Below are 21,785 nucleotides of genomic sequence, written 5' to 3'. Positions count from 1 at the left end.
GTCTGTGAGAGTAATGTTCTGCATGTTTTTCTTGATTCATTCCTTCAGTTCCTTCTTTGTGTTTTTTTTCTTCTTTTTTGCTTAACCTTTAAAGCATTTATTTCTTCAGGAGCCCCATCTACAAAACTCCATTGGATTGCAGTCTTGACTTTTTGGCGGTCGCTCATCCGCTTTATAGAAGCATGTTTTGCTGCGTTCTTCAGCTTGTATGATAAGTTGTGGCTTCTTGGTGAAATATGAAGTCAAGATAAAGCATGTCTCAATTTTCGGAACTTCAGGGTAAGTTTTGGGAGGGTTAGGGAATTCAGCGGGAGATATGATCGCCTGGTCCTCTCAGCTGTTGTTTCTCCACACAAATTCAGCCTTTTCATGATTTTGTGAAGTCATCAGCAGTAGGTTATGTCATTGATCAGTACCAAAGAGGGTCTGAAGTAACATCAAAAGTTTTATTTTATAGATGTACGGCATCATTTAATGCATTTAGAGGAACGGGAGAGCTGCCGTGTGATGTAAAACGTGACGTTTAATGACCAGAAGAAGCGCTCTGTGAGACAACAAAGTCCTGTGATTTATATGTTTTTCAGGGAGTTTTGCTGCGTTTTTGGCGTTGGGAGTTGAGTAATGACTATATTAAAGAAACGGCAAAAGTGCTAATTTTGTTGTGCTTCCATTCTGCTTCACAAACAGCTCTTTATATTTTACAAACACTGGTTGTTTAGGATGTTGTCTGCTGATGTCATTTCCTACTGAGTTACAATCAATCCCCATGAGTTAACTTTCACACTAGCATCGGCTCTACACCACCTGGACTAGGTAGGGAGTGTTCACATCCGCATAGTCTAGATTTTTAGCCCTCTTCCCATGGCGGCCTGCTTCGGGCTGAACTGGTCCATCAGGGCGAGCCTGCGATTGGCGGATAGATTTAGCCAGCGGGGGCTTCTTGCATGTGCAATTCATTGGCCCAATCCCAATATTCGCAATTGCACAGTTGTGCCCTTCAATTGCACGATCTCGATTCTCAAGTGCAGAAGTTGATCAAGTCCCTTTTGCACCGTTGTGGCGTAGTGCGAGTATTGGGATTGGCCCATTACCATTCTGGATACTGAAGAGGAGACATGCCTCTGACTGAAGCCGTTTCTGCCATGAACACACACGCACACACACACACGCACACGCACACGCACACACACACACACACACACACACACACACACACAGAGCTGCAAGGCTTGAACTGCACCGTGGGAGGACAGATGCAGCAGAGCAGGATACAATATCAGAGTCAGTCTCCAAGGGCAACACTGCTCACGGCTGCCTTGTTTGTCTTTTGACTTCTCTGCAAGTGTTTTGCCCCGCCCACGTGCTTGGAGATGTGCTCATGACAGCACTGATACCTTTGCGCCAATTTTGGAGACCGCGCATATGCTCAGTCACATCCCCAGCCATGCTGCGGCGGGCTGGGGCTGACTGCGTGGAGTGGAGCTGGCGCTAGTGTTGATGGGGCTCAAAAGTTCTGCTGAACAACTCTTCTGGACCTTCCCGAGTACCTACCCCTGTTCAGCTACTCCACTGGTTCTTAAAAATGATTCGGTCGGCCTGGTGACGAGGAGACCGAGCATGCCGGGAAGTTTTGGTTAAGTTACCCAGAAGTTCCGAAGTGGAAGCATTGAGTTTTTGAGAATACTGCACATTTGATCTGACACATAGAGGGGTGAAATGGCTTCAGTAGGCAACTGTTTTTTTATATACATAAATTGTTAGGAGTTTCAATTTAAACCCAGTAAACTCAAAGGTTTATTTTACCTTTATTGTCACTAAATATTGAATTAACAGATTCAGATTATTTACCATGAACACATTTGATGATGGGGAGTACAGCTTTTTGCTTTCATTCAGTAAGCCACATTTATTAGTTTGAAAGCATCCTTAATTGAGCCAGAATACACAGAAAATTGGTCCTACGTAAGATAATGAACAGTACAAGGGATTTATGCAGCCAGCGGACTTTGATGTGTATCTGAATGATGGTCAAAGTGCACCTTTTGATGATGCACGATCCAAAGTATAAAGGTCCACAGGAATACTAAAAACAACCTTGATGCAATCTTTATTACATGGTGTTTACTTGACATTGTTCCTGAGTCAAGACAAAATGCTGGCACTACAAACCTTTTTGACTCTTTTTCTGACAGTTCTTTCCCTGAAGTCTTAATAGGTTACTGTTAGCAGAAACGTACAAAGAAATAACTTAAATATTTGTGTTTCTTTATAGTTTTTCTGAAGTTAATATCATGTGATGGAGCAAGTGAAGCACAAGGATGGCTATCTGTGTAGGTGCCATGTGCTCTGGCTGAAGGGATTTTTCCTAAAATGGCTCTGGGCTCGCACCTGAACCCAGCGTTTCACATTTACAAATTTACATCCTTGAATGAGCGTAGATTGGACGCAACAAGGCTGCAGAGCCAACAGAAATAACAGTACAGTGAGAAGTGAAGTCTACTCTACAAAAGTTGCTGTAAGAAGAAATTTTATACTTGACATAGACCTTGATTAATGTCTGTATAATCCCATGTTTCAAGGCAGTTTTTAAATAGTCATGTCCTTCACTGATGCTAAACCTTGTATGAGGAAAAAGGATTTTGGAATAATGAATAAAAATATGGAATTGGATGGACAGATGAGGGTGAGCACAGGCATGCAGACAGCTATGATTGGGAGGAAAGGGGGAAAAATGAATAAGAAAACAACAGGAAGGAAGGTAAGGCCAGCAAGAGGAGACAGTGACAGTATAGAAGGGTTAGGCTTGTAGTCTGAAATACTATGTACTCTCCTGTATGATATTGACATTAAATAAACATGCAACAAATTAATTTTTTGAATATTCAATAACAAATCATTACATTTGAAAAAATTGTTTTCAATGTACTCATAGGACTATCATCTAAACCAATGGTGTCTAATTCTGGTCTTCAAAGGCTACACGTTTCCAAATATCCATTTAGACACATCTGATACATACAAGAAGGTGGCTTTTAAATACCAGTATTGGACACCAATGATGAAAGTCGGCAACAAACATGGGATTGGTCAAACTGAGTCCAATAACCCCTTTATTATCCTGGTATTAGCCACTTAAATTATGCGATAACAATACATTTAAAAAAAGTTGCTCCCTTACTTTACAAAATACTTAGTATAAATGCAATGTACAACTGCATAGTTTTCTTGTTACTACTCTTTATTTGGTCTATGTGGGATGTCACAGGGCTCAGTACATGGTCTTCTACTTCTTTTGAAACAACAGGACCTTAGAAGAAACTCTTGGTCATATATTTTTCAACAATGATATTTCTCACACCATTATCAAAATAATATTAGACATTTGACATTTATAATTGCCATGCTGACAACCCACTAATGTATTCCTTGCCAGTAGTATGGTTAGTTTACAGCCCGTGTGGTTCAACAGATTTTTTTTTTCATTTAAGAACTATAAAAAGCAGTTTACTGATAATGAAATGACTGACATCTAGTATAAATATAAACCCCCAACATTCAACGGTGGTACACTAAGTGTGCATTTGTGTGGTGCAATTTTTAATGAGTTAAATATAGGTTCATTTCCTTTTTTCTCTGTCAATCTACTTTAGCAACATCAAGGCTTTAGAGAAAAACTACAGTTTATCTTGAAGCTGGAAGTTTCAAAATCCTTGAACCATAAGTCCTTACATTCTGTGAATACTAGGTAATGTCATAGAACCAAAGCACAGTCTCAGTTTCAGAATTAAGGAAGTGGAAACATTACCTTCCACTTTTCACCCAAATAAAAAGGCAAAACTTTCAAAGAATTCTACTTAGATGAGGTATTTTGGTTTAGTTAATGGTTTTTTGTTAATGAATAAATTTTACAGTCATTCCCCACCAGTTAGGAAACCAGTCCCACCAATCAGGTTGGTGCAATTGTTGGAATCATTCATTTAAACTCGGAGCTGTTTTATAAAGGTAACAACTTCAAAGACAGTGGAAAACTAAGGTGGTTTTGTGTACAGTAGCTTGTTTGTAGTTGACTTAATGATGTGGTGCTACTTCCTGGTGTCAGTAAGCTAATTAAATCTACACTGGAGGCATCTGAAGTGGTTCAAGCTGCTCACAATTTCTTTAAACATGCTATAAATGATAAAACTAGGACTAACAGCTGAATTTTAAAATGTCCATTCAACTGAATTAGAATAATTATGTTAGACACACAAGGGCTTCAAATGTGCCAGTATTGCTTCTCAGCAAAACGGTCCTTAGCTCTGTGGCCTGGGTTTTCTCAGGGTACTCAGGTTTCCTACCACAGACCAATGACATACCACCCAGAATTGTACATACAGTGGGGCAAACAAGTATTTAGTCAGCCACCGATTGTGCAAGTTCTCCCACTTAAAATGAGGACAGAGGTCAGTAATTTTCATCATAAGTTCACTTCAACTGTGAGAGACCGAATGTGAAAAAAAATCCATGAATTCACATGGTAGGATTTTTAAAGAATTTATTTGTAAATCAGGGTGGAAAATAAGTATTTGGTCACTTCAAACAAGGAAAATCTCTGGCTCTCACAGACCTGTACTGTCTTCTTTAAGAAGCTTTTCTGTCCTCCACTCGTTACCTGTATTAATGGCACCTGTTTGAACTCATTTTCTGTATAAAAGACACCTGTCCACAGCCTCAAACAGTCAGACTCCAAATTCCACTATGGCCAAGACCAAAGAGCTTTCGAAGGACACCAGGAAAAGAATTGTAGACCTGCACCAGACTGGGAAGAGTGAATCTACAATAGGCAAGCAGCTTGGTGCGAAAAATCAACTGTGGGAGCAATTATCAGAAAATGGAAGACATACAAGACCACTGATAATCTCCCTCGATCTGGGGCTCCACGCAAGATCTCATCCTGTGGGGTCAAAATGATCATGAGAATGGTGAGCAAGAATCCCAGAACCACATGGGGGGACCTGGTGAATGGCCTGCAGAGAGCTGGGACCACAGTAACAAAGGTCACCATCAGTAACACACTACAATGGCAGGGAATCAAATCCTGCAGTGCCAGACGTGTTCCGCTGCTGAAGCCAGTGCATGTCCAGGCCCATCTGAAGTTTGCCAGAGAGCAAATGGATGATACAGCAGAGGATTGGGAGAATGTCATGTGGTCAGATAAAACCAAAGTAGAACTTTTTTGGTATAAACTCAACTCGTCGTGTTTGGAGGAAGAAGAATACTGAGTTGCATCCCAAGAACACCATACCTACTGTGAAGCATGGGGGTGGGAACATCATGCTTTGGGGCTGTTTTTCTGCTAAGGGGACAGGAAGACTGATCCGTGTTAAGGAAAGAATGAATGGGGCCATGTGTCGTGAGATTTTGAGCCAAAACCTTATTCCATCAGTGAGAGCTTTGAAGATGAAACATGGCTGGGTCTTTCAACACGACAATGATCCCAAACACACCGCCCGGGCAACAAAAGAGTGGCTCCGTAAGAAGCATTTGAAAGTCCTGGAGTGGCCTAGTCTCCAGACCTCAACCCCATAGAAAATCTGTGGAGGGAGTTGAAAGTCCGTGTTGCTCAGCGACAGCCCCAAAACATCACTGCTCTCGAGAAGATCTGCATGAAGGAATGGGCCAAAATACCAGGTACTGTGTGTGCAAACTTGGTAAAGACCTATAGTAATCGTTTGACCTCTGTTATTGCCAACAAAGGTTATGTTACAAAGTATTGAGTTGAATGTTTGTTACTGACCAAATACTTATTTTCCACCCTGATTTACAAAGAAATTCTTTAAAAATCCTGCCATGTGAATTCATGGATTTTTTTTCACATTCTGTCTCTCACAGTTGAAGTGTACCTATGATGTAAATTACTGACCTCTGTCATCATTTTAAGTGGGAAAACTTGCACAATCGGTGGCTGACTAAATACTTTTTTGCCCCAATGTAGGTGTGTGTGAGTGAATGTGTGAATGGTTGTTTATTTTCTGTGTCCCTGTGAAGGACTGGAGACACGTCCAAGGTGTCCTTTGCCTCTTGCTCAATGACTGCTGGAGTTAGCCACCAGCTCCTCTAGACCCTAATGAAGATGAAGCAGTTCAGATCCCTGCTCCACAGAGCTATTAAGGTCCACCAGATGATGAGTCTTTTCATGTTTGTGAAGGCAACTCTGATGGTTCTCGCCTCTGTGTAGTCTTAGTAAATGCAACTGGTTACACCAAACACCAGACCTGTTCCGGCATAGGTTGCTTGGACTGGTTTGCAGCTATGTGCTAGAAGATTACTGCATTCCTTGGTTGTAGCCTTGGTAGGAAGTCAGCATGGCTTATCCTGTTTCAAAGCAGGGCTAGACGATAATCCTATCTATAGACATGTGGTGCGATAGAAAAATAAATGGATCAATAAAAACTTTGATAAAAAAGTTTCTTTTCTTCTTCTCATTATGGCCTATCAGGTAGCTTATTACTAGACTACCAACCAATCAACAACACAGATCCAGGCATGCTCCATCATCAAGCCCCCCCTTCTCAAACCTAAACAGACAGCACGTGACTTAGGAGGAGCTTGTCTCAAAAGAATATTTTGGTTTTTACAAGTCTTTTTGTTAAATTTGTAATGGGAGCTGAGGACAATTATTCAGCAGACCGAGCTTAGGACCATTTCGCCTCCTTTTGTTGTTTCTGCTTTTCAGTCCATCGGTCCCAGTGTGCTCTCGACAATTAAGGCTTCTCTGGTTTCTGGTCAGGTCTGTAATCCACCCCCTTCTTAAAAAGCCGAGTCTTGACCCCTCTCTCCACAGCAGCTACAGACCCATCTCTAAACTTCCCTTCATCTCCAAGATCTTGGAAAAGGTTGTGGCTAAACAACTCACAGCTGCTCTTGATGAACATAACATCTATGATTGCTTCCAGTCAGGTTTTCGTAGAGCTCATTCTACTGAAACAGCTCTTCTTAGGGTCTCTAATGACCTTCTGACTCACAGTGATGCAGGGGACTGTTCTGTTCTGGTCCTGCTGGACCTGACTGCAGCCTTTGACACTGTTGACCATCACCTGCTACTGGAGAGGCTGAAAGACTGGGTAGGCCTATCAGGATCTGCTCTGGAGTGGTTCTCCTCTTATCTTTCTGAGCGCTCCTTTTCTGTGGCCGTCTCCAAGTTTAGGTCCTCCACCACCTCCCTTACCCATGGTGTCCCACAAAGTTCTGTGCTGGGGACTCTGCTTTTCCTCCTTTATCTGCTTCCTCTTCAGCACACCCTGAGCTCCTTCAAAGGAATCTCCTACCATCTTTACGCAGATGACATCCAACTGTACATCTCCTTTAAGCCCCATGAGATGTCTAAGCTGCAGCTGTTACACACCTGCTTAGACTCTATCAAAACCTGGATGGCTGGGAGCTTTCTACAGCTGAATGAAGATAAGCTGGTTCCCAAAATCAGAAACCGTCTTGGCCAGCTTGCTTCTCACACCAAACCTTCCGTCAGGAATCTTGGTGTGACCTTTGACCCAGCTCTCACCCTGGATTCTCATGTCAGTTCTCTAGTTTGCTCTTCATTTTTCCATCTCAGGAACATTGCTAAGCTGACTCCCAATCTGAATTTGAGATTGTTCGGGGGGAATTTTCAGCATGAGCTATTGAAGGTATCGCATTAGAGAGTGAGGAGAGGGTCAGATGCATGTGTCTCATGCTCAGTGCATGATATTTGGCAGCCCTGCTCAAAGCAAGATGGCATGAAATCATGTTCTACCATGCTTGTAAATATCCCTATTTATTGTGAATAATCTGCTGCAGCTGAACCTTGATTTGAAGAAAATCATGAATTTAGCTGAAATCTAAATTTCTACTAGAAAAATTAACACAATTCCACCTTTTCCTGAAATCGTTGAGCCCTAGTAAAATAAAGATGCTGACTTTAAGTCAGTTGTTGTCTGTTCTTTATTAAAAATAGTTAATTAAGGAATAGCATTAAATGACCAGGGCCACACTTAAAATATATTTTCTACAGTTTAAAAAAATTTTTTTCTACAATTATCGATTTCGATCAATATGAATTTTATTGATATGCTTTTATTCTAGCCCTATTTCTATTATTGATGGCCAATTAACACTGGTGCATGCAAACCCCCATGCCATGAATGTTCTGTAACTCCGCTACTTGCAAGACCTCAATACGCTGCCACCACAATTATGAATCACCACGACTTAAAAAAATGTTGTACATGCTCAAAGCTTTTTGAAAGTGGACTTTTAGCAAGAGGTCTATTGCATTTTCTCAAGAGCTGGTCTAGACCCTCTAATATTCATCCAAAAAAAAATCATTTCTTTGGGGTCCTTAAAGTCTATGAAATATTTTCCCAGAAATCTGTTTTAATTTTTCCATGCATACCCAAAATTTAATTACTAAACTAAAACTTCATATTTTACAAAACTTTGTTGAATATCTTTTGGCCTTCTTGCCTTCTAACTCAGGTGCTGAAAAAAACTTTACCAGGTTTTACGTTTAAAAATGGACAAAATAGTTGGGTTTTCCACTCTCACTCATTGATTTTTACTACAAAACCTTGTAGGTGCCAGCAGAGTTGCAGTAGTTAGCATGACGCAGCACAAAAAGGAAAGTAACAAAAATAAAATATTTAGCTCCAAATAAAATATAACAGAAAAATAAACCTGTCATTTTCTTTTTAGTCATCTCAAACCACATGTCAGGTTTTCATCCAATTTCAATGCAGTCACTACTCTTCCAAGCATGCGCACGCTCACACACACACACACACACACACACACACACACACACACACACACACACAGAGAGAGAGAGAGAGAGAGAGAGAGAGAGAGAGAGAGAGAGAGAGAGAGAGAGAGAGAGAGAGAGAGAGAGAGAGAGAGAGAGAGAGAGAGAGAGAGAGAGAGAGAGAGAGAGAGAGAGAGAGAGAGAGAGAGAGAGAGAGAGAGAGAGACTGCCCTTTCACTGCATATCTAGAATAATGAAAACATGAAATAATTTGTAGAACGCCGGCTTTCAGTGTGATTAGTGCTAAAACACTGGAGGACATGGTAAAGACCTCAAATTCATCTACCTGCTGTCTGGAAAACCTGCCAACTAACTTCTTAAAAAATTTTTAGCTGCTTGAAAACTGACGTAGCCTACTAAAATTGGGAAAACTGTTCCCTTATGTCAGGTATTTTTCCTAAATCACTGAAATCTGCTGCTGGAAAAACTCTTCTACAGAAAATAACAGATTCCTTGGTGATGAAATACTACACACCAATCTCTAGTCTCCCTTTTATTGGGAAAATTTGTGAAAAAGCTTCCAACAACTTTTTTGTGATGAACAACCTGCTAGATAGTTTCCAGTTAGGCTTTAGACAACACCACAGCACTGAGACATGTTAAATGATATTCGTCCAAATACAGATTCAGGCAAAGTATCTGTGCTGATGATGCTTGATCTCAGTGCAGCTTTTGACATGCCTATTGATAGGCTGATAAAATGGGTGGAACTTTCAGGCGGTTCTGATCTTATCTCAAAGACAGGGGTTATGACGTTTCTATTGGTGAACACAAATCAGAATTCATCACCATGACATGTGGGGTCCCCCAAGGTTCCATTCATGGACCTCTGTTCTTCATCTCTACATGCTCCCCGTGGGTCAGGTCATACAACATGACCCATCATAGTTATGCAGATGACTCCCAGATCTACTAACACCTTGTGACTGTGGTCCTCTAGACTCACTCTATCAGTGTTGGCACTAAGTCAATGACAGGATGCAATCAAACTTCCTCTGGTTAAACAAAGACAAGACTGAAGTTATCATCTTTGGAAATAAGAAGGATTGGATGGATGTTATTCCTCTGCGTGGCTGCAGAGGAACAAAGACAAAACCCCGGGTTAGAAATCTTGGTGTCATAATTGATTCAGACCTGAGCTTCACTGGTCACATTAAGGCTATAAGTGGACCAGCGTTTTATCATCTGCAGCAAATAGCAACACTCAGAGATCTCATGTCCAAACAAGACCTAGAGAAACTCATTAATGCATTTATCTCCAGCAGACTGGATTATTGCATTGGTCTTTTGACTGGTCTTTCCCACAAACGCTGTGAAGCAATTGCAGCTTATTCAGAATGCTTCTGCTAGAGTCTTAACAAGAACCAAGAGAACCAAACACATCACTCCTGTTCTTAAATATCCACAATGGTTACCAATAAACTACAGAATTAATTTCAAAATACTTCTACAAGTTAATACATCTCTCAAAGGAGTGGCACCAGAATACTGTACATGCCAGATTTCCGTCAGATATATACACCCAGCAGGGCTCTCAGATTCTTAGGAAGCGGTAAGCTGGTGGAACCTCGGGTCAGAACCAAACAGGGTAAAGCTGCTTTTAGCTACTATGCCGCACACAGATGGAATCAGCTTCCTCATGACCTCAAACTTTTAAATCAAAATAAAAAAAACTTTAATGTGTTCAGAAAGCATCTTCTAAACTAGGACCCTCCCTGCACCTGTCCCCTCCTTGTCCACTTCCTTTTATGATTGACAATGCTGCCTCACTGCTACCTCGGATTGACTGATTTTTTTTAGCAATTTGAAATTGCAAAAAAAATAAAATTCTAAAAATATATGAATATTTACCAAAGTCAGAGCTGTGTAAAAACTCAACATGAGTCCGCACATAGGAAAGAAAAGAAAAATGCCCACTGTCAAACTGATCTTGTTGTTTTGCTCTTTTTAAAAGCTAAATAAGTTTTGTTCATACTCCTCAAATCTCAAGTCTGTGCAAATCACGGAACCTTTTAAAGGCAAGTCATGTCAAAAGTCTTTGTTTTGTGACTTAAGGGCAACTGGAGTCCAAGTCTCACATCCTGTCCCCATCTTTGTTCCACAACGCAGTCCTTCATGGGTAACAGAGATGATGCCATTCGCTTCAACCAGACAGGGTTAAACACAATAGCTCATTGGCTGGAAAGAGATTGTGATTTCCAAAGCAGAACCACATCAAAATAACACCAGGTGCAAACTCTTTCAAAACTAAGTTTTGATTGTTTTTCCTACCAGCATTAGAGATTACCTTTCAGCTCTCGAGCAACCTCTCCAACAGTTCAAGAGCTGCAAGATAACAGAAATAATAAAATACACATTAGATTGCAGTACATTTACACTGTCATAAAGGCGGGTACGATAAAAGACTGATGTCAACTGAGGGAAAGAGTTCAATGTGTTACGACAGGTTCTGTAATTGGAAAGTAATTCTAATCACAGCCAGCACAATGCAATGATCTGCTGCCTTGCACTAATTCAGCACTGCCGTGGCTTCTTATGGTGTAAAGGGCAAACATTTATTACCCTGTGATTACATTTGGCAGGCATATGCCTCTGACACTTTGAAGCCCTTTTAATTCTCCAAAGCCGTTCCAAAAATCCTGTCTTCACCACTGATTTTCACTCACTGCTTCAATGTGGTTCAAGTAGCTCCAGTGGATTTCACTGAGCCACTAAATCAAAGACGGGAAACCGGAATTGGAGAAGCACAGATTTTTTTGGAACTAATTAAAATGTAGGAGGTGCTTAAAAGGTTAAAGATGATGAAGTAAAGGAAATTCAATTGATAAAGTTCTCTAGTTTTTAAATAGACGGCAGCAGAAACACTTTCAAGAATCCTTTCCATTTAAATACAGAAAACAGCTGTAAGAATTAACCATGGCAAGTCGTTGGTATATTTATTTAGTATCCTTGATACCATGCAGCTTTTGTGAAAAATGTTTGGCAACTAGAATACCTGGGCATTTGTTGACACTAGTTTAACTAATATGGCTACACAAGTTATAATAAAATGAGTTAAAGAAGAACTAATGTCATACGACTGCGTCACTTGTGGTCTTTTTCATACACTAATATACTCAATTAGTACTAGTAAGCATCAAAACTCTTAAGCCTGGGGCACATCGGAGGCAGACGCGCCGCATCGCACCCGCGGTTTTGAGAAGTCAAGTGGTCACACAGGACGCGCCGCTGAGCTCTTCTTGGAAAGTCGTGCGGTAGTCACAACATCACTCGAGAACAGGAAGCAGGAAGTGGCTCTTTTGTTTATACATGATCAGGTTGTCGTCTCGGTTTGTGAGACTCTAATTCATTCAAAATGGGTAAGTACGCTATTTATTAGAATATTTTAGGATCAAAAGTACTTTAAAGTTATCAAAAGTACTTTAAAGTTATCAAAACTACGGTTGGGTTTGTGCCGCATCGTAATGTCTGTTGTAAACAGCCTGAAACAGAACTGGCACCTATCTTCGGCGCAGCACTTCTGGGACGCGGCGCGGCACACCCCGTGTAGCCCGTACCCCGTGTAGCCACTCTCATTAACTATAGTGGCTTCTATTTAAAATGACGGCGCGGGGAGTGATGTGGCACATCTTCCTCCGGTGTGCCCCAGGCTTTAATGTTGTTCAGTCAATTTGAAATCCTGCCTACTAGCTCAGTAGTAACACTCCTGAGTGTAGGACAGAGAACTTTCAACTAGTCAACTGGTATGGGCCAATTGACTTGGAACAATATTTGACTCATGAGGTCAAAATAACACAAACCAGTCAACTACACATAGCGTTTTTGACAGTTACTAGTAAACTATTAGGTAGAAGCTGTGAACCGTAGCAAAATTCTGCTGGATCATAGCATGACAAAATCACTCTATTCCTCCACTGATGGCCTGGCTCAGAGGACCAACGACTCAATCACCGCTCCTACCCTGCTCTCAGGTAAAACGAGTCACCTAGTGGAAGCTTGTGGATCTACATATGACTCATTCACCCCCTCCTAGCTGGCTCTATGCTGCAGAATATCTCCTTCACCAGAACTTCCTGATAGGAAGGCCAATCTGTTTAAAAATGCACATACTTGTAGATCTGTTGCGTGTTTGTACAACATGATTTGAGCTTGAATATTGTGTGTTTGTGTGTGTGTGTGTGTGTGTGTGTGTGTGTGTGTGTGCGTGACCATTTTTGATGGTCTCGTAAACCGTGACTTTTAAAGTGTTGTAATCTTTGAAAAATATAAAAAGTAAACATTGTTAATGTATCATTACAAACTGTGTAACAGCAATTATCATCTTATTTAGTTATTTCTGCAACTTAACCTTCCGTTTGTGTTTTATAGCTAATTTGAAAATTGGTTTCGTAAACCATATCTGTTGTGTTGTATATAATATCAGAGCCCCCTGCAGGTAGAAAACTGCATAGCAGGGCTGATACAACCGATACAACTTAGCACCTCAGCAGCAGGACTTCTGGCCTAATACTGACTTCTCGCAAAAAAATATAAATTGCCATAATTTCATCATCGTAGGACACAGAGTCATGAAAATTTTTGTGGTTGTTTGTCATCCACTCCTAAACAACAATCAATAATCAGATGATGACGTCATCAAGGCTCCGCCCCCTCACAACAGAAAAGGTCATGTTTACTCTGAAAGCTCCCAATTGTACCCTTTTGATCTAACCAATATGAATCACTGCCAAATAACAGTTGTCATGTTGGGCTCACTTAGCATCCAGTACTGGCAGGTGTTGAAAGAGGGCGGGGCTGTGACGGTATGGCGAATTCAGGCGTAACGCCGTAGCAATTTGTTTTCCTCTCATTTCCTCATTCCTCAAGTTATCTGCAGGAAATTTTGCATGAGTGTGACTAATCTGACCTCAAACAGATATGGATGCAAATATCCGGTGGGCGTGGTCTATTTTTTCAAATAGCGCCCCCTAGGACCATTGAAACAGTAAGCCCCATGTCATGCTTTTACTGAGGATTATTAAAGTTGGTACACTTATGTAGTGTCTCAGAACCTACAAAAAAGTCTATGAAGCCACTTTCCTAATCCGACAGGAAGTCGGCCATTTTAGTCACATGACTTTTTCTTCTTCTCTTTTTTGCACATGCTTAATTAGAGCTAACTTATCGTAGAGTTTTTGACCTATAGACTTCAAAATGACATATTTCACTCATAAGCCACTGGGGATCAAAAGTTGTGAAAAACTTTCTCAAAAGTATAACTGTGTAGGCATGGCTAAGCCTAAAATATTGACCCCTTACCACATCAGTGGGTGTGACCTATTTCTTTAAAATAGCAGGCCCCTAGGGCGATTAAAACTATCAGCCTCATGCCATGCTTTTACTGAGGATTATGAAATTTGGTACACATATGTAGTGTCTGGCAGGTTTCAAAAGAGGGTGGGGCTTAAGGAGTATGGCAAATTTAGGCATCACACCATGGAATTACATTTGCCTCTAATTTCCTCAATTCACATCTCATCTGTGCAAAATGTAATGTGATTTACTCTAATCCAACCCCAAACAGATAATTATACAAATTTTCCATAGGCATGGATTAGTTTTAATATAGTGCTCGCTAGGACCATCACAACAGTCAGCTCTATGTCATGCTTTGACTGAGGATTATGATATTTGGTACATTCATGATGTGTCTTGAGACTTACAAAAAAGTCTCCTGAAACCATGTTTCAAGACCAACAGGAAGTTGGTCATTTTGGTCAGATGATGCCATTTTGTCATTTTAACACATATTATATTTTAACTAACTTGTCCTAGGGCTTTAGGCCTATGACCTAAAATTGATAAGCTATTGGGAATCAAAAGCTGTCTAAATAGTTTTCAAAAGGACTAATGGTGTAGTTTGGGCTTAGTCTCAAATATTGATCTTTTTACATTAAAGTCCTTGGTTTATTAACTTGCAGACAAATGATCAGATCTATATCCAACTTAGTGTGTGTTATCTCAAATCTCAAGACAATGACAGTGTCATTTCCTGCCATCACCAAAGCCACTACCCCTGACAACAGGAAGTTTATTGTTTTATTCTAAAAGGTCCAACTTTTACCCTTTGTATAGAATCAACATGAGACACTGCCCAATGACAGAAGGCATGCTGGTGTAATGCAGCATTCAGTACTGAGATATTTCAAGAGAGAATGGGGTTGTGGTGGCATGGCAAAATCGGATGGCAAGCCGTGGCCTTACAATTGGCTGTAATTTCATCATACACACTGATTTTCACCAAATTAAACACAACAGATGTTACAGTCTCTCAAAGAAATGTTTGCAAATTGTTGGTAATTAAAGTCTTAATTTTGCTTTAGGGCCCCTTGCATGCATTCATCTCTTTCATGACTTCTACAAAAAAGGCCATAATATTTCAATATGACTTTCTTGTTTAGTCCTTGTAGCTGTGTTGAGTGTTAACTTGACAAGGTTTGTACACTCTGTGAGCCCCTAGCTGCCTTTTATACACAACAAGCCATCAACAAGCTATCCTATCCAATCCTGATATCCTTTCAATAAAGTTATTGTCCCATAAATAAATCTGACATACTCACTCAAAAATGGAACCACAATTAGCCACCTCCTCTACATAGATGACATAAAACCGTATATCAAGAGCGAGCGAGACATTGACTCACTGATCCACACCACAGGGATCTACAGCACTGATATTGGAATGTCATCTGGACTTGAGAAGTGTGGTCGAATGTTGACAAAGGAAGAGAAGATAATAGATACAGGAGGGGTCTCACTCCCAGAAGGAAGACAATCAGACCTTGAGGACAGCTACAAATTCCTTGGTGTCCAGCAAGCAAATGGCATCCTCGATGAGGCTGCAAGGAAATAAGCCACAACCAAATACTTAAAACAAATAAGGCAAGTCCTAAGAAATCGGCTCAAGGGCAAGAACAAGATTTGGGAAATAAACAGCTACACCCTGCTAGTAATCAGATATCTGTCAGGAATAATGAGCTGACCAAAAGAAAAAAGAAAAAAATACTTCTGAGGCCTTGACTTCCTCAAAAAAACCTCTATTTCCTCTTTTATTCCTTGATATTTTGAATGTTATATATAAATGTGTATACTGGTCTCATAATGTTTAAATGTCCCCTTAAACCATGAAACAGTCAGAATTGTAATTTTTTTGTAAACAGACCTCATAAACCCTAATTGTCTCCATAAACCACCAGGTTGTCAAGTCCTCATAAGCCTGTGGAAATTCATATGTGAAATGTATGTATGTTCTGATATGTTTTTCTTAATTTTGAAGTGAGACTTTTCTTCTATGGGTAAAATCAAAATTTTTGACATACTTTTCGTGTTCACCAGATGCAGGGAAAGGTGTGTCCTCATAAACCACCAAAAAGTCATAGTGGCTTCATAAACCATAAATGCACGTGTGTGTGTGTGTGTGTGTGTGTGTGTGTGTGTGTGTGTGTGTGTGTGTGTGTGTGTGTGTGTGTGTGTGCAGTAGAAAGTGAGAAACTGCACACCAAGATGCACAAACTTGCAAAGATGAATGTGTACTTGTAAGAAAAACTCACAGGCATGTGAAATAAAATAAATTCCTGCGATAAATTTTCAACCACGCCATATTCAGTCTCCACTGTTTTGCAAAAGCAATAAGCAGAGTAAAGCTAAATGAATTAACCCTGTTCCACCACCATTTAAAAAAAATTAATTTCATAGATGCTCTAATGAAAGAAAATAAATGTTCCCTTTAGGAATCTTAATCTTTTTGCTCTATAAAATGTAATGTTTTCAATCTCTCACATTAACGGTAGCATTTACACGGAAAGAGGGGCATATTAAGTTTGCGTGAAAATGTAGATTCCTTTGCACTCTGTGGGCAACTGACTCCGTGATTCAAATTACTCAAAAACCTGATTCATTTTGGCAAGTGACTCGTTCAACCTCGATTCAGTAAAAATAATTGAGTTTACCATCACTGCTGTCTAATGTGAAGCTGCTTAACTTTCTGGTTCAAGAACCACTGAAACCAATTTAAAAGCATCAGCAAAGTGTTAAAAACTATTTTGTGTTCTTTAACCTTCACAACATAGTTATCCACAAGTTTTGGACTAGTTGGTGATTTGGGGCCTCTAGTGCAGCACTTTGGTTAAGTAATGTTACTTTAGTTCCAGCAAGAAGGTAAAAGTGATCAAATGTCTAACTGGTTCTGTGTAGTTGGCAGAGGTGTGACCAAGTCACTGCTTTGCAAAACACAAGAAAGTCACAAGTCTTTCCAGTCAAGTCTCGAGTTGAGTTCAAATCAAAGACAACCAAGTCCAAGTCGAGTCCAGTGTCAATGATGTGGAAGTCCAAGTCAAGTCCAAGTCCTTAACTTTGAATTTTCAAGTCATAATCAAGTCATCTGTCCAACTTCTATTGAATGACAATGACAATAAATAAATTCCAGAAATAAAGCTTCTTAAAGCTTCATTTATTTGCTCGAACAAGCAGGAAGTGCAACTGATTATAAACAAAGTGCTGCTGCATTTAGCAGTACAAGATCACACCCAGAACGAAGAATGATTTATGATTTATGTCCATGTCATGCCCCTTTTGTTCTAAAATATCAACTACGCTCAAGTCATCATCAAGTCAACAGATGCAAGTCGATTCATATCGCAAGTCATTGGCATTCAAATCCGAGTCAAGTCGTAAGTCTTTACAGATTTTATCAAGTCAAGTCAGAAGTTATTAAAATAATGACTCAAGTCTGACTAGAGTCCACACCTCTGGTAGTTGCTAACTAGAAACTCAAAATGATTATGAATATACAAAAAAAAAAAAAACACACACACATGACTTGCCATAAACACCATGAACGTAATATTGGTCAACATGTAACATTTTATTTCCTTGATAAAAAAAATACATTAAAGTTTTTATTACGTTATTTGAGACGAGAATAAAAGAGTTTATGACGTTGATATCAGGCAGCCTCTTTGTGTCTGATCCATCCCCGAGCAGAGGAAAGCTCTTTTTTTTTTAAACCTGTGGGGAATACAGAAAATGATTGATGGTTACACTGCAGCAATCAGCAGGCAATAAGACTGCCACCTGTCAGAGGTCCTGCCACTTTTTGCAGCTTTACGGCTAATAACTGGCCTTGAATGTAGCCACTCTAGTTCAGTCAGAACCTGGCAGAGTCAGTTGGTTTTGTAACATCACGAAATGGCCTGATTTTGAGACCCACAGGTCAAATCCACAGCCAGGTCAACTTACCCTGGCTAAGACAGCCTACAATATTTTGCTTACAGGAGACTGAAAGCCCGAAGCTCTGGCAGAGATAATGAAAGATAAACAATAACTTTATTTCCCAAGGTTCCTCACATAAGTCTTTTATCCAGGTCTCCTTGCTCACAGAAGAAAAGAAGAGAGAAGATTTTTAAAATTAAATATGAACTTCTAAAAATTACAAGCTAGATAATCATTAAATAAACCTTTGTTATTGCTACTTATAATAATTATAAATGATGAAATGTTTCATTAATCTGTGCTCAGTGATTATTTGGTATGTTTACTTGATAAAGTCATAACATTTGCACTCACACAAAGACAGAGAATGGTTAAATAAACGCATGACACATAGTTAACCTTTTGCCCAGATTCATAGTCTCCAGATCAAAGAGGGTGTGGTTCTGAGATTCTTGGTAACATCTCTCAAACTTGTCAGCCCCTGATTGGCTAGCCAAATCATAATATCGATTCCTTAAAACTAGATGGCTTTGAGTAAATTGACAGTTCGAGGGCAAGCTTCAGACTGGCCATCTTTAGCAAAACTCTTCAACCCGCAAAGATTTTGACACGTCGTCAAAACCTTTAAAACTTTTTCGCACCTGCAAAGCTGATAACAACAAGATAGTTTCCTGCAGAACAAAGCTGATATTGCAAAACTCCTTCAGAGTTCCTTTTAAGACGCAACCAATTTCATCAGTCGTTGTGACCCGTAGACATCTCAGGACCGACCTGGTTGCACTAAGGTTTTTCTACCCATCTCGTGCTTGGGGTCATCACTCCTCCGGACATCTCGGATCAAGACGGGGGGCTCCAGAATGGGTGGGGTAGACACTTCAGACAGATTGTGTCCTGATGTTTTTAATAAGAAACATCTTAGCTTCTTTGCAAACCAAATTCTTTTACATACAGAACTCAGCTCTCTCTGAGATACGGAGATTCTGTTAACTTTATATTTACACATAAGTTCCAGACACCATCCTTTAGTTCGCATCTACTCACAGTAAATAACAGTTAAACAATTTGTCAAGTCCTAATTGTTTGTAAAATAAATTCTTAATTTTTTCAAACCTGGCTGTTTCTTGAATCAAAGCGAAGTGTGCACAATTCCATAATGAATAAAAGCATCCTAGAATCTTCTGACTAAAACAAATAAAGACCAGGCAAGGTGATATTCTAGATTTAAATAGAGTATCACAGCTTATTGGTCACAAGTACAGTTAAAATATACATAGTGAGATAAGTATCCAGTTCATCTAACACTACAGTTTTAACAGGAAAACATTCAGTTTTTTTGCTGAGTGTTGTAATTTATAAAAGATTATTCTCAATTGAAAATATTTGAAATATGAAAAAAAAAATGTTTAAATGGAACAACTTATCCTCTGATGTTAATTAAATAATTGTCTGTTTAGAAAATAGCAAATATCTCATAAGAAATGTCTATCTACAACAAAATGCTAGCCTGAAAAACCAAATTATATATGTGAATATGGTGTGGCCACGGTCCATAGAAAGAACCCAGTCGTGGGGTGGGATCTATGGTTGTCTTTCTAACTGTCTCTACATGCTATTGAATAACAAACAACATCACTAAAGATGTCAGTCAATGAAGTAGTCCTCCATACACTGTTGAAGAAGATGCAAATACATCCTATTTCTATCTGCTCTTGACTCAAAGAAAAGCAAAGCCTAAATAGACCAGAAAATACATTTTCTAAATAAATGTGCCGTGACTGGCCTGCCACAGTACTGACTGGGGCTATGGAGGTTCCAATGGAGCATGGCTAGACCAGCATCAATCCATCCATCCATTGTCTGAACCTGCTTATCCTCACAGGGTCGTGGGGAGGGGGCTCGTGCCTACCTCCAGCAGTCTCTGGGCAAGCAGGCTACAGAAAACTAGCAGGATGGTGGCCCTCGAGGACTGGAGTTGGTGACACCTGATTTAGACAGACCAATTAACCTGACATGTCATGTTTTTGGACTGTGGAAGGAAGGCGGAGTACCCGCAGAGAACCCACACATGCACAGTGAGAACATGCAAAGTCCTTGCAGAGACCCCAGGCTGGGGTGTGAACCCAACAAGGCAACAGCGCTATCCACTGGGCCACTGTGCAGCCATGCTAGGCCAGCGTGCAAAGCTAAATCGTTTTGCTTCAGCAAATGACGGTTCTAGGCTGTCAAAACCCTTCTGGAGTGACAACATTTTATGTAAAAAATACAAAATGGAGCCACACAAAACCACTTCACGAGCTCCAAATGGCCCCCGAACCACACTTTGGACATGTTTTAGGTTTTTACATAAGTCCCAAATTACTGCTGGGCTTAACGCAAAAATGTTATAAAACTTAAAAAGACTGCAATTGTGGACACTGCCTACATTTTCTAAATTTCTCCACATATTTTCTCAATGTTTGCGATCCTAATTTGGCAAATAATACTCCCAGTGATCCTCTAAACATCCCTACGACAGAACACTTAACAGAATTTAGACAGTAATTAAACCATTAAAACATAATTTGCATTTCGCTGTGAACAAATCTCAAACACTCAACAGGGAAACTCCACAGTCTTGCAGAGACTCCTAACAAGGGCTGTATTTATTCAGCTGCCGTCTGACAGCACCTCAACAGATTCTTACATTAGGCCTTAAATAGCCCCAAATAACGACGCTAGAGTGTGTAGCAACTGTTGAAATAGACGTGATGACCTTCTTAAAATGCCATCTGTTGCACAGCGCAGCCACAGCAAGGCGATATTAGCCAGTCAGGCTGAAAGAGTCACATTACATGACAGCCACAGTGGTTCCCCTACCCTGCAAATGGCAATATTTCTGCATTAGTTCGTTTGACTTCCTACAGTGTGACTTTTATAGTGATGAAGGGAATGTAATTAATAAAAAGGGTGGGATTTAAATATGTAAAGCAGATCTGTTTGTGTCCGTGGGAAGAGATGAAACGTTATTCCCACCTCCTTATTGATCAACCCTGATGACAACCACTAGTACTTCTACCTTTTCCTTTTTTTACATGATTTGAATGATTCCTCTTCTGCTCACCTTCACATCAGGGTCACAGTCCCTTCTAGCTTTGCTCTGTACCTGATCTGTGTCTCTTTGTGTTTTTTTTCTCTCTTTCCCTTTTCAAATTCTCTGTCCATTGCCCTCCTGACAGCCACCCATCAACCTGGGTGCAATTTAAAAAGCCCTTCAACAGCTGCCATTCCACGAGGCTGGCTATCAGTCCAGCTGCCAAAGCCCAGACAGCGTCTCTCTCAAGAAGAAACTTTGAACATCCGTTTGGTCCCCTCTCCTCCCGCCACCCTGGCACCTCAAGTCCAAATGGACTGAAGGTGAAAGATAGGATTTCTCACAGATCTGTTCAGGTGAAGAGATGGTGACTGAGGTGAGGCGGAAAATTCGACTCATTTCCTGATGTGCTACTGTCAGCATACGGCATGCAGGATGAGGGGTTGATGATAAATAACTTGACTTCAAATATGAATTAATAATATTAGAAATGAACTTTCTATGCAGTGACAAAACAAACAGCTCTAAGAGATGATATTTGTGGTTCTGCAGAGATTCACGGCCTCCTGCTGGCTCTGCGTTGCAGCTAAATCAGAGCGTGTGCCTGCCTGCCTGAAAACACTGCACATATCGTTCGTCTAAAGGTGTGTG

At 40.2% G+C, this 21,785-nt stretch overlaps 1 protein-coding gene across 38 annotated transcripts in view; it reads right to left on the bottom strand.

The window, feature by feature from the left end:
• Nucleotides 1-21,785, bottom strand: part of LOC107377453 (protein tyrosine phosphatase receptor type D) — a 677,785-nt gene that overhangs the window by 260,801 nt on the left and 395,199 nt on the right. For 36 of the 38 annotated variants that reach the window (XM_070547717.1, XM_070547719.1, XM_054748836.2 and 33 more), the window contains one exon: nucleotides 11,103-11,140. The exons of the other annotated variants lie outside the window; for them this stretch is intronic. The gene's annotated coding sequence lies outside the window, so the exon portion shown is untranslated. The remainder of the gene's footprint in view (nucleotides 1-11,102; nucleotides 11,141-21,785) is intronic. 38 annotated transcript variants of the gene reach the window in all.

The sequence above is a fragment of the Nothobranchius furzeri genome, chromosome 2 (genome assembly GCF_043380555.1).
Source record: "Nothobranchius furzeri strain GRZ-AD chromosome 2, NfurGRZ-RIMD1, whole genome shotgun sequence".
Lineage (NCBI taxonomy): Eukaryota > Metazoa > Chordata > Actinopteri > Cyprinodontiformes > Nothobranchiidae > Nothobranchius > Nothobranchius furzeri.
The sequence above is the reverse complement of the archived record's forward strand: the minus strand, read 5'-3'. Positions and strand labels throughout refer to the sequence as shown.